This window comes from Anas platyrhynchos, chromosome 3 (assembly GCF_047663525.1).
Source record: "Anas platyrhynchos isolate ZD024472 breed Pekin duck chromosome 3, IASCAAS_PekinDuck_T2T, whole genome shotgun sequence".
In the NCBI taxonomy this organism is placed as follows: Eukaryota; Metazoa; Chordata; class Aves; order Anseriformes; family Anatidae; genus Anas; species Anas platyrhynchos.
In genome coordinates this window covers 65068459-65080751 of record NC_092589.1, presented here as the reverse complement: position 1 = coordinate 65080751, position 12293 = coordinate 65068459, and the positions used below count along the sequence as shown (strand labels likewise).

The window sequence follows — 12293 nt, the reverse complement described above, 5'->3', positions numbered from 1 at the left end:
AAGAGATTTGTGTCTGTTGAATTTATAGCATCAGAGTAAGAAATAAACTACCAGTTCCTTTATCTGCACAACAAAAGCCCTGATTTGTGAACAGAAGCCCTTTATTTCAGCTCGGTCCAGCACACCACATAAATAAAATAATATCTTCTAGGCAGCATACTACATCTCTGGCTTTGCAAAGAAAATAGCTTTAAAGTGAACAAATGAAGAACATTAACTGTTCAGATGAGGTGAAAGTGGGCGGCAGGATGCAAGAGCATTTCCTTAAAAGAAAGTGAGAAGCCACCATGTGTCTTTCATGGGAGGCAGAAGCACTGCCATAGGTCTCTACAGCTAAGGACAAGCTATAGGACCCGAGCAGCTGGGATCTTCCATACCATCCGTAATGGCACATGAAAACCGAGGTCGATCTGACCTGAGGAGCTGCAAGAGTGCAACAGGGCCTTCAGCCAACAGCAGGATGAAGCTCTTCCCATGGCTACAAAAGGAGCACACATATCTACCATCAGTGCTTGCAGCACACACTGGGAACACCTGCCCTGCCCCAAAAAACAAGTCCCAGTGCACCAAGCACTGACGCCACTGCACCCTACCCTGAGTTGCTCCTGTAATGCATTCTCCCCTTCTTCTTTGGCATGGGAGACAGCCCTGCAAGTCTTAATGTGTATCGAGCACTCAGTCCTCCTCCAACATCTGCATTGCAAATCTTACAGTCATGAAGATGCACTGGATACCACGTGCCTTCCCATTTGAGGCATCTGAACCCTGCCCTCCCCACCACGCACATACAGGTGTCTACGCACGTAAGAAACTGCACGGCTTTCTTAGTGCTAAAATAGTTCAAATTCTCGAGGACTTTTATGTGCTCTGTGGTAATTTGCTGTAAAACTCATCTCTAGCTTCTCCAGCATCTTGTAACAGCAAAAGCGATTGCCGAATATAGCCCTGAAAACAAGCCCTGAATATGAACCACTGCCTTGAAATCTTCACAAAGCCATGGAAAGCCTGAAATGAGAGCACTGTCTAAATTTAACTGGATCACACCAATGGAGACCTAACCTGGAAACCTAAATATTGACACTTAATTGTATTACAACAGTGTGCTCTGTAAGTGACAACTTGTCTTGTATAAATATTTAGTCTCTCAAAATATTCTTAGGGTTGTAAGTCTCAACAGAAAGGCTAGGGATATTTTTATCAGTATTTATTTGCAGAATGTATGACGTTTTATTTTTAATAATAATAAATATATATATATATGTGTGTATATATACATATATATTTATAGTTTTAGCCTCTTCCATGGTTATTGCAGAAAGTAACCTTAAGACAACAAATGAATTAACCAGTCATTTTTTCAATCAAAAAGGCATTTTGAAGCAGCAAGATACTGCATGGAGAACATTCTGTGGAAGAAATATGCAGTACTACACTAAAATAATTTAGGTAGTCAGCAAAGCCGCTGATGAGCAGTTTCTTGTCCTTACTTCAGTTTTTGTGACAGATGCTGTTAGAATTAGACCCTCAAGAATAGGACAGTCTACTCCAAAAAGCGAGCTGGGACTAATTAATCCATCTCTGCCTATGCAGTGTCTCTTTTATCACTATACCATCAAATAACTACCCAGGCACTCTGTAAAGTGATTATCTAGATAAATCAGCTGCAGATTTTTCTGAAATTCAGCTATTTTACTACATCTTCTATCACCAAAAAAAAAAAAACAACACCATAATTCTATGAAAATACTAAAAAGTGGGTTCATCCTGAGTTAGTTATAATTTCCCCTGCTCCTCTCCCACACTTTCTGTCTCATGGAGAGGAGCCTCTTGTGTTTCTGACCAGCACAGAGGAAGATGAAGGCAATGAGGCATCACAGCAATTGCTGCTTCAGAGCTGTGGCAACGTGAAGTGAGACTCCCAAAGTGAAAATACTATAAAACCAACAAAACGAAGGAATTGTCCACGATAGTCCATGCAGATTGACATCATAAAAACAAACTGACAAATCTTCACTCTTTCTGAAAGTCCTTCAGTCATGAATATCCACTTGACAGATACCTAAACAGTAACCACTACAGAACATAAAAATAAAGAGAAAATGGTTTAAGAGAGTTTGGCGAAACTATGCCCCTTGTACATAGCTTAGATACAATTGCGCAAAGCTGCTCCACAATCCCAAATTTTACTAGGGTAAGAGAAGACTGTGCGCATTAATACTCTCTCCTATTTATTAGCTTTAATCTGTACTCTTTATTACAAGATTTCAATGGAAAGAAGTAGGTCCAGCCACTATTTTAATAAGCCCTTTAGAAAGTCAACCCACTCAAATCCTTTCAGTGATTTAAAAAAAATCAAACAAAACACAACCGACCTACCCTTTCTACTTGAGATTTAAATAAATTAAAATGATATCCAAGAACCAAAATTTAAAAGTTCCCACCTAGCCTCCCAAGTACAGAGTGTTCCAGGCACCTCCTAAAACGCAGTGTCAAAGGAGTAGGCTCAATGCCAGCTTATGAAATCTCACCAACACAAGAGCTCACTTTTCTCTCAGCTCTTTTCAAACCACGTTGCAGATTATATGGAATTTTATTCATAGTTACCGAATTATTTTGTAACACTCTCAGTGCATTCATTACACCACCACCCCCTCCCCCGAGGTTTACTTAAAGTAGCCTAGAAGAAAATATCTCACTTCTCCCCAGCATCTATTGCCTTTACCTTTTGTTGCTGCTCCCCAGTCAGATTTCCCTGGAAAATCTGGAACCCTAAGAATTAGGGTCAAAACCTGGTCTGAGAAAGAGCCTCCTAATGACAGATGCATTTTCTGGAAGAAGAGCTAACATTGTTCTGGGTTGGCTGGGAAATCCAAGTCCACTTCCCAGAGGGGAGCAGATGGACCTAAACAATGAGATGCACATTTGAGGGAAAACCTTAAAATAACCATTTATAACCATGACTCTATCATGCCTTCTAACATCAACCCAGAGTCGAATAAAATCTGGAAAAAAAAAAAAGAACAGAGTCATGTTTTCATTTAAATGCACAAAACATTTGGTAGATGCTAAAATCCTGAAAAGTGGGGTCATGGATCAAAGAAAGGTGAAGCATAGTAATGAAAGAAGAGTTGGAGGTAACAAAAAACTCAGGCAGAGATGGAATACAGAGACACTGAAGCAAAGATAAGCCATTTTAACATGCATTTAGTCTCTCTACTGCCCAAACTTTGAGGCATTTAAAGGAAAGTGAGCTCCCAGAAGGCACAGGGTCAACTCAAAGAGACGGCAAGATTTCCAATTTCAAATGAAGCCACTCCAGGGAAGAAGCACAAGATAATATTGTTACTAGAAAAAGATCCACTGGATAACAGGATTTAAATTCTAACAAGCAGATTACAGAAATCTGAAAAACCAGCATCTCCTCAGTAGCAATGCCTGCACTCAGAAAAAGTATGAAACTGCTCTATCAGCAGCAAAAAAGTGTGGATTTAAGCAGCAGAACACACTTTGTGTGACCTGGCAAGAACCAAACTAAAAGTGGTCCAGAACGTATGAATGACCAGAGCACTAAAGAAGGTTTATTTCTCAAGCATCTCCCTAACCAGAGGAGAACTGCTAAAATAGGACCAGAAAGCCTGTTATGGAAAGAAAAAACAAACAAACAAAAAAACAGAGGGAAAGACGTTGTTGCTAATACCTCACAAGGGGTACAGGACAGCCTCAACCAAGAAAAGGTAGGAATGGCCCCTAAAAGCCTCCTGAGGTGACGATGCTCATAATAACACTGGCTGCATAATACTGCTGGCTCTTCTAATCTCTTTCTGTACCAGGATCTCCCAAAAGTCAGCTAAGGATGAAGGTTCTTTGCCCAGCAGTTCTGGATTAGGGTTTTTTTAAATCAAATTCTTTATTTCAGGCTGACACTTCCTTGCCTGCAGCATCACAGAAAAAGAGAAAGAGAAAAGTGTGCTATAAAAAGTTACATTTCTTCTTAAAGGGATAAATGAAGCTGAATATTGGAAATTATAGCAAGATTTTTTCTTCTGTAGCAAGAATGAAAAATTGTATTAGATGACAGATCATGGGGCATGAAATAGGTGCCCAAAAAAGTCTGATTAAAACTCCACAAGCACTCTTAAGGGAAGTAAGATGATCCTTTTTGTTTGTTTTTTCATTTAAAAAAAAATAAATAAAAATGACAGGAAAGAAAATGATTTGGCCCTGGTGTTCCATGGTGCCTGGTCTGCTTCCGTCCCTGCAGCTGTAGTGCAGGAACCTGTGGAGGGCCACTGCATTTTTCCTTCCTTGCCAAGTCCCGATGCCCTTCTCGCTAACACCTCCAGTTCCCAGCTATGACTTTATTTCTGTTCCCCGGGTGCCAATGTCCCCAATCACAGACACGCCGCAACCTCTGCTACCACACAATTATTGTCAGAGCAGCTTCCAACCTGACAGAGCACTTTGGTCTTACCCACGAAGCAGGTTTTGGCTATGCTTTACAAGCCGCTGAAGTCTAAACACACAAGCAAGCGAAAGCCAAAATAAGGCTCACACAAAAATTACTCATGCTGAAAATCTAAAATGTTACATGAGTCTTCCCTTCCCAAAAAGGAACTGGAGCCATTTGGATTTCGTTCAAATAAACGTTTTCAACAACACATATGCCTTTTGGACTTGAGCAAAAATTTCCATTAGAAATGGTGATATTTTCCAGATTTTTCAATGAAAAATGACCATTCGTGTGTAACATTTTGTTCTTGCAGCATATATACCTGTGTTAATAACCTGTTTCCCGAATCTTTATTTCTGTCATATATGTTTATCAAGATCACAGAAAGCAGAGCAAAATTCTCCTGGACCAAATTCAAGAGCCTCTTAAAGCAGGAACATTTCAGTCATATTCTTTGCTTGTCTCCACTGCTGACACAGAAAAGGGAGGGGGAGTTTTCCTTAAAACGTGGCTCAGAGATTGGTATCTGAAATGTCAAATAGGCAGAGATCACTTTGCTCCACTGATCTCAGCTGATTGGAAAGTAACAACATTTCTTAACATCAACCCTAAGAGTTGCAAGATCCAACCTGCTCTATTACTCCATGATGCGTTTGAGATATCACATTTCTGCAACCCACGGCATGAAAGGATTTAAAAAATATCATAGCATCACACTAACAAACCTTTGCAAGAACGAGGGTAACAAGACACACACTGAAACTCAACCATCTCTGTGTGCAGTGTTACTGATGCTGAATTTGCACATCCTACACAACGATTTCTGACTACAGCAGAAAGATCATTTGAAATCACTGGTGGTGAAATTATGACATTGCCATTTTAGTGGGATACCAGGTTAATGAACCCATGCCATTTTTTTTTTTTCCTTTTTAAAATGATCGCAGTGGCTGTTTCAAGTTTTCCAGATATGATTATATGATTTCAGAACTCATCTCTCTCTCTCTTTTTTTTTTTTTTTTTTTTTTTTTTTTGGAGTGGGGGAGTGGTATCACAACGGCATATCTCAAAAAAGGCTTAACTGGGATGGAGAATTTAACGTTAAAATTCTACATTACAAGCAGTAACTCGTTTCTTCACCTTTTTAATTTTTCATTATCTATATTGATGGGTAACTACAGACAGTTTCAGCTCACTACCTGGTGATACGTTCACGACTAGCCAGACAAGGCACAGGCACATTTTCAGCAAGCTGTTGGAAAACCTGCACAAACATGCTTAAGCGTGTGACCGTTTCTCTTGGCACCAGAATTTCCCCTGGTATCCTTTAATTTCTGACTTTTCTCTCTCTCTAACACAGATAAATTCATACTAACTGAAATTACTGTTTTTCCCTGAGTCCACATATTTGCTTTTTGTTTACGAATGCATCAATATATAAAAAGAGAACTGGGGTATAACACCTAGTAACAGACCATGATACACCAGAAGTTCTTAAACATACAACAGTTTAATTAAAATAGGAATTTATTTGATGTAAGAACTTACAATTGTATTTATTTTTACTGCGACTGCTGAGTTACAACAGTAGCAACTCATTTTTTTACTAACTACTTACTAGAAGATTGTATTCCTATCCCCTCCTGTTCTTCGTTATCCTCTCCCAGACACTGAATTCCTGCTATATGTTGGTTCTAGCCATTACTAGCCTGCTAAAAATCACCTTAACTCACTAGAGGAGCAAAAAACGTCCAACCTTTCTGTTGGTTTTAGGTTTGATAATTGACTCATACCGGCATTTTCACTGGTGCTTTGCAAACCAGTAAGTAGTGAGTTAGGAATGGCAGCAGCAACATCCTCTTCCAACATCAAGGTGAGCTGTTCAGCCAGTTTGCCCTCCCCATGAAATCACAGCTCAGTATAACCCTACCTCAGAATCAGCAGACTTTAATGTAAAGTCTGAGAAGGACTTAATCAACTTGTGGAGCTATCTGATATATATATGTATATATTTTGGTAGTGAAGATCAGCAATGGAGTGTCAAACCCAAATACCTGGAGGCAGTTTATCTAAACTGGGGCTGAGTCACTTCACAGATGCAATCATAACGGCTGATTTCCATGCATGTCTACTCTTCCTAAACTAATTCTCCGAGAACCTCGAATGCTTCCCTACAGTGGAACGACAGCCTGGTGTCTCAGCAGGAGTCAGCATGGATCCAGCTCTGCATTCCCTAAAATCTGTCTTATCTAGATTTTCCATTATCTGGGCTATCTCTATTATTACTGCACAGCAGAGAACTGGCTGCATACAGGGTTATTCAACAGAAAGGACATAAGGTTGCATGGTAGTAGTAGTCAAAAAGGTAGATACATGCTGATGACAAAACACTCAGTCTTCCACAATAAGATGATTTGTTTTCCCAATGAGGAAAAAAATGGGATAAAGTAAATCCCTACCAAAAATAACAACAACAAAAACAACCTCAAAAAGAAAACTTCAACTCAAAATCATGTTTTGTTGCTGTTATTTACATTTCCAGTAATACCAAACAGTAGTAAATCTGAACTGTGGACTGTATGCAAAAAAAACCCTTTGTGTGGAAGACTGTGAACACATGAATTTCAAAAGCCAATAAAAACTGGTAATAAAGAAAAAGCAATACTAGTCCACAAACATAATTCCAAAAATATAGGTTCTCAAGTCCATTTCTAGCAGTGCTGTGATTTCTTAACCAGACATCAAGTGTGCCAGGTCACACAGCCTCCTTAGAGGCAGACAACGTGAAACTTTTAAAACCATAATGCATCTCTCTGAAAATTCGTCAGAAAAATGTACTAACAAAGCTCCCAGGGATCTCACATGGGAAGCAATACATGACTGCAATGAAATTTTAAAATTACCAACTGATTTCAAGGAGGTTTTATGCGTAGATACACACACATATATGTCCCCCTCTCATATATACGAGAGGGGAAGTTAACAGAGTTAAACGAGTGATTTGTGGCATACAGCAAGCACCTGAATTTGCCAGAAACCATTCTTAGACATAGCTACCAATTCTGTTCCAAACAACGTGCAGCAACATTACGGAGTCACTTCTGATGGAAAGTGCTTTGTCGGCCCAAACTGTCGGCACGAGTGCAAGAACTCGTGGATATGTGAATTCCACCCCGTAACATTCATATCATGCTCTGCACAAAGAAAAGAGCTACTATGTGCTGAGGTCCTCTTTTTTTTCAAATGGCAACATCCTGTATACCTAAAGGCTCCTTCTGATAAAAATGAAAGCTGAAATCCTTGCATACAGCAAAATATTTACAAAGAAGCAAGTGCGTTGTGCTCTGACATTCTGAAACCAATTCTTGGAAAAGCTTACTGTAGAATATTAACATTTCTAAAGCCTTTTTTTTTTTTTTAAAGAAGCAACAAATGAACTGTAGCTTAATAAAAGGATGGCTGTTGACTGTCTACAAGCATGAAGTCAGTCATAGTGGGCCTACATCTACGCAGCAGTTGTACTTTCTTCTGCTCCTGTCATTTTGTCCAAGTTACATTTAATGCACTAAATGCATGCTTGTAAAGTATATAAACAAGTCATCAGAAACACAAACAGCAGAAGCATCTCTTTGATGGAACACATCATCACCTTAAAATAATAAGAAGCACGCCTACATGTTTCACAAAAATGCAGAAAACATTCAACTCAAATACAGCAGGGCCAACTTGATATCAATGCAGTACTACTAGGACAAGCTGCCTCCCCTGTTAAAAACTTCATTCTGCCATTCGAGACAGAGCAGAAGACTGCGCAGAACGCAAATGCTTCTTTAAATCAATGGTGCTTTTTACAAGTTAAGATATCACTCGGCACAAACAACAAGAGTAATGAAATTGGTTCTTTGTAATTTAACTATGGAACATCAGTACCACCTGAAGAAATTATAGTTGATTGATTTATTCTCTAAAAAATAAAATAATACTTCTGCTTCTACTGATGAGCCCATTTTGAGGTCAATATTATGAGCAGTGTATAGCTTTCTATCTTGGTACTCTTGCCCTTTGCCTGGAGACACCATCTTTTAAATTGGATTCACAATTGACTATTTTGACTGCAGTAGCATTAGAGAATAAGAAGGGGGGTGCAGGGGAAGAGACTATATTTTTCAAAAGCACCAGGTACAATGAAGTTCATTTATCAAGTGAGATAGGGCCAGATTTTCAAAGCTGTTGAGGTGTCTAAATGACCTACAGATTACCCAGTGAGATTTCTCAGAGGCATCAATGTGAAACAGAAGACAAGCCTGTTCAGAATTCAAAGCCAGTTGTTCCGGCTATTGGCTGGTAGCCCACTGATGCTAATGTGCTCAGAGATCATTGTGTTCAGCTAATTGCACAGACAGATCCCTTATCTATCCCTTTCTGCCCCATATCTAATTTTTACTTCATTGCCCAGCAAACCACTATAATTCTTGTCCAAATTCCTTAGCCAACCCTGTAAACTAAGCTCTCCTTAAATTCATGTGTTGCGCATACAGGATACACTTCAGGTTTCTGTACACAGAGAACTCAGAATGGGTATTTCATTTCACTTCTTTGTAAAACTGCATCACTGAATCAGGTGAAAGTTTTCCCTCCTTCCCTCCAAACCATCAGCCCTCTTCTACCTCCTTTTCCCAACCAGCACAAGGGAATAAGGGAGTGGGGGCTGCAGTCAGTCCCTAATGCTTTGTCTCCTCCAGTCCTTCACAGTCACTTTCTGCTGGAGCAAACTGCTCCAGCACAGGTCCCCCACGGGTGGCAGCTCCCCCCAGACTCCCTGCTCCTGCGTGGGCTCCTCTCCATGGGCTGCAGCTCTGGCCCGGGGCCTGCTCCTGCGGGGGCTCTCCATGGGCTGCAGCCTCCTCCAGGCCACATCCACCTGCTCCACCAGGGGCTCCTCCACGGTCTGGCAGCGTGGAGATCTGCTCCATGTGGGACCCATGGGCTGCAGGGGGACGGCTTGCTCCACCAGGAGCCTCTCCACAGGCTGCAGGGGAACTGCTGCTGCCTGCCTGGAGAACCTCCTGCCCTCCTGCTGCATTCAACTTGGGGTCTGCAGGGCTGGTTCTCACTCCTGTCTTCCAGCTGCTGTTGTGCAGCAGGTGTTTCCCTTTCTTAAATCTGCTTTCACAGAGGTCCAACTAATGTTAGCCACTGGCTTGGCTCTGGCCAGCAGCAGGTCCCTTTGGAGCCAGCTGAAACTGGCCCTTATCTAACATGGGGCAGCTTCTGGATTCTTCTCACAGAGGCCACCCTTGCAGCCCCCCGCTAACAAAACCTTGACACATGAACCCAGTACACAGTCATTTGTGCACTCCACTAAAATGGCTGCAGTGTCATGCAGAACTGCAATGTACACTGACATTGGCAGCAGAATCCCACAGCCATCTTCGCAGACTCAGAAAATACACAGTAGTGGCACATTGAAAGCAGTCTAGGTTTCTTGAAACTACCACAAAGCCTTGCTGCCAAAACAAGTTTCATACATACAGTTTTATTTTATTCAGATTTACAGATATAATTGAGATAAATAATTACAGTGTCAGAAGCCTTATCTTCCCAACTTTCATATCAGAAAAAAGTCTGAAAGGATTTTAATTACCTTGCACAGGTCTGGATAATTATAATTTTTTAAATCCTTTGTTTACAATCTTATAAGGACCTTCCTTCTTATGGAGAGATGTACTGCAACAGTCGTAAAGTAAGATAAGATTGAAGATGATGCCTCGAGAAGACATCCTCTTCCAAACTGAAGTAGACTGACTTAAAATGCTTCTGCTTTTCATCACTGCCCTTATGTCAGCAATAAATGTGCCAAAGCTCATGCAAGACCTCCCTAACCTAATTTTACATGAGCTGGCTGAAAACAGAATAAGAGACAATTAACCACAACAACTGCTACTGGAAGAACAGTGTACTACATCAGTAACATATTAAACCACATCAGATGTTTTAAAATTGAATTTGTCCACACCTCTACTCCAGTATAGATGTGCATCATGCTGCCAGAGTGCATTTCTGAGAAGGTACGTAAGCCATTTTAGTTCAAGTGAATCACTTCAACAGCATCAGTATAGTTAATGCAGTGCTAAGGTAGAGATGAAAATAAGAAAGTTTTTCAGGCCAGGACCAAGACCTTTATTAGTTTAACATGATAACTGAGAAAAATAGAATTGGATTTGAAAAATTAAATCAAAAGCAGCTACAACTCACTCACTCTCATTAAAAAAAAAAAAAAAAAAGAGAGAGAGAGAGAGATCAGAAGTTTATTCAACATAAAGAAAGAAAACAAACCTCTCTGATCTCTATTCTCAGGTTCTTCTTTTGGTATCTAGTGATTCAGGACAATATTTCTGTTCCACAACTATCTGCTCATAGTCCTCAGAGAACTACGATTTTGTTGCCCAGTATTAAAAGCCTCAAACTCAAGAGCAATAACAACAGTACAGAGAATGTTTCTCTATCTTGTTTCTGTTATTAATTAAGTCCCATTTGCTTCTTCTGAATTGCTATTATTTAGTTGCACTGGATGGGTGTGTTAGAAAGCAGTGGAAGACGGATCAACAGCTGTAGTTATTGCGAAAATTATGGCAGCACATCAGAGGAACTGCAGCTGCTCACTTCATGCAAATAAGAGCTACTTGACAATGATTATAATTATACAGTATGTCAAACAACATAGCTGGAGTAAGAGTAGAAAGTATATGTTTTAGAAAGGCAAAAGATTGCCATCTCATTATGCTCACATGCCTTAAACTCCTCCTTAGGGATAACAGGATCCACTTTCTGTCAGTGGACTCACAGATTCAGTAAGATCTACTAGGTCTCCCAGATAAAACTGTCTGGTCAACTCTACAGCTATCAAACATGGCTTCTTACCAGGTATTTATAGTACAGCATTACTCAGAGGCCATAGTCAGAGCTTAATGCATCTTTGTACCTACACTAAAAGCTGTGGAGATATGAAGAAAGATCCAGGTGAATGTAGTTTCAAAGCAAAAGTTTCAAAGCCACTCACTACTTCTGAGAGGCTCAAACAACATGGATGCCATCTCTTCTTTGCAAAGCCCAGTTTTGATACCTAGAACAGCATTAATATTCTAATTTACTTTTGCATGTAAATATTTTCAGCTTGTTTTGGCCAATTTCTTTGTCATTTCAGGCACTAAGGCCCTCTTAAAGAGCGCATTTCCTTCTCTTCGATAAAAACTTCACTGAAAGTTCCTAATTTGCAGAGAGGCTGTGTGCAGGGCTTATCCTGCTACATCTGTAGGCTGTCTGTCTGCACATTAGCAACTGTTTAAATAAAGTGACATTTTATTATGTTAGTTTCTTCCAGTTCCTGCTCTGCATTCAGCCTCTTTAATTAAAGCCCTCTATTTTTGCTGGTTGTTTCATGCTGGCAAATGCCTGCACCTGTGTGGAAAAAACAGGAACTGAACCTCATTTGCTTTCCTCTGCATCTCAAACCTGTTTCAAAAACTGTACAACAATTATGTTATCTTATACAAGATAAATGGACAGTTTTATTTATTTTTACTCACAACTGCTGCAACAAAAAGAGACATAAGGAGATATATAATTATGCATTTTTCCTGCCTCTCACTTAGGTACAAGATCTTGGAACCACTTTGTCCGTGACAGACAGTTGCTAAAGTTCGTCACTGTTCTTGTTTTACACAGTTTTTCAAACTGTGTAACTCAGCAGTAAGTAATCTTTTATTTGTACTAGTTGAAGTTTCCAGAAGTCTGCTGACCAAGGCCCAATTCCAAAGGCAACGAAGCTGGTGAAAGGTCTAAA

General features: G+C 40.1%; 1 protein-coding gene across 3 annotated transcripts in view; it reads right to left on the bottom strand.

Annotated features, from left to right (window-relative positions):
* ECHDC1 (ethylmalonyl-CoA decarboxylase 1) overlaps positions 1 to 12293 on the bottom strand; it is a 41597-nt gene that overhangs the window by 10396 nt on the left and 18908 nt on the right. The gene's annotated exons all lie outside the window — the stretch shown is intronic.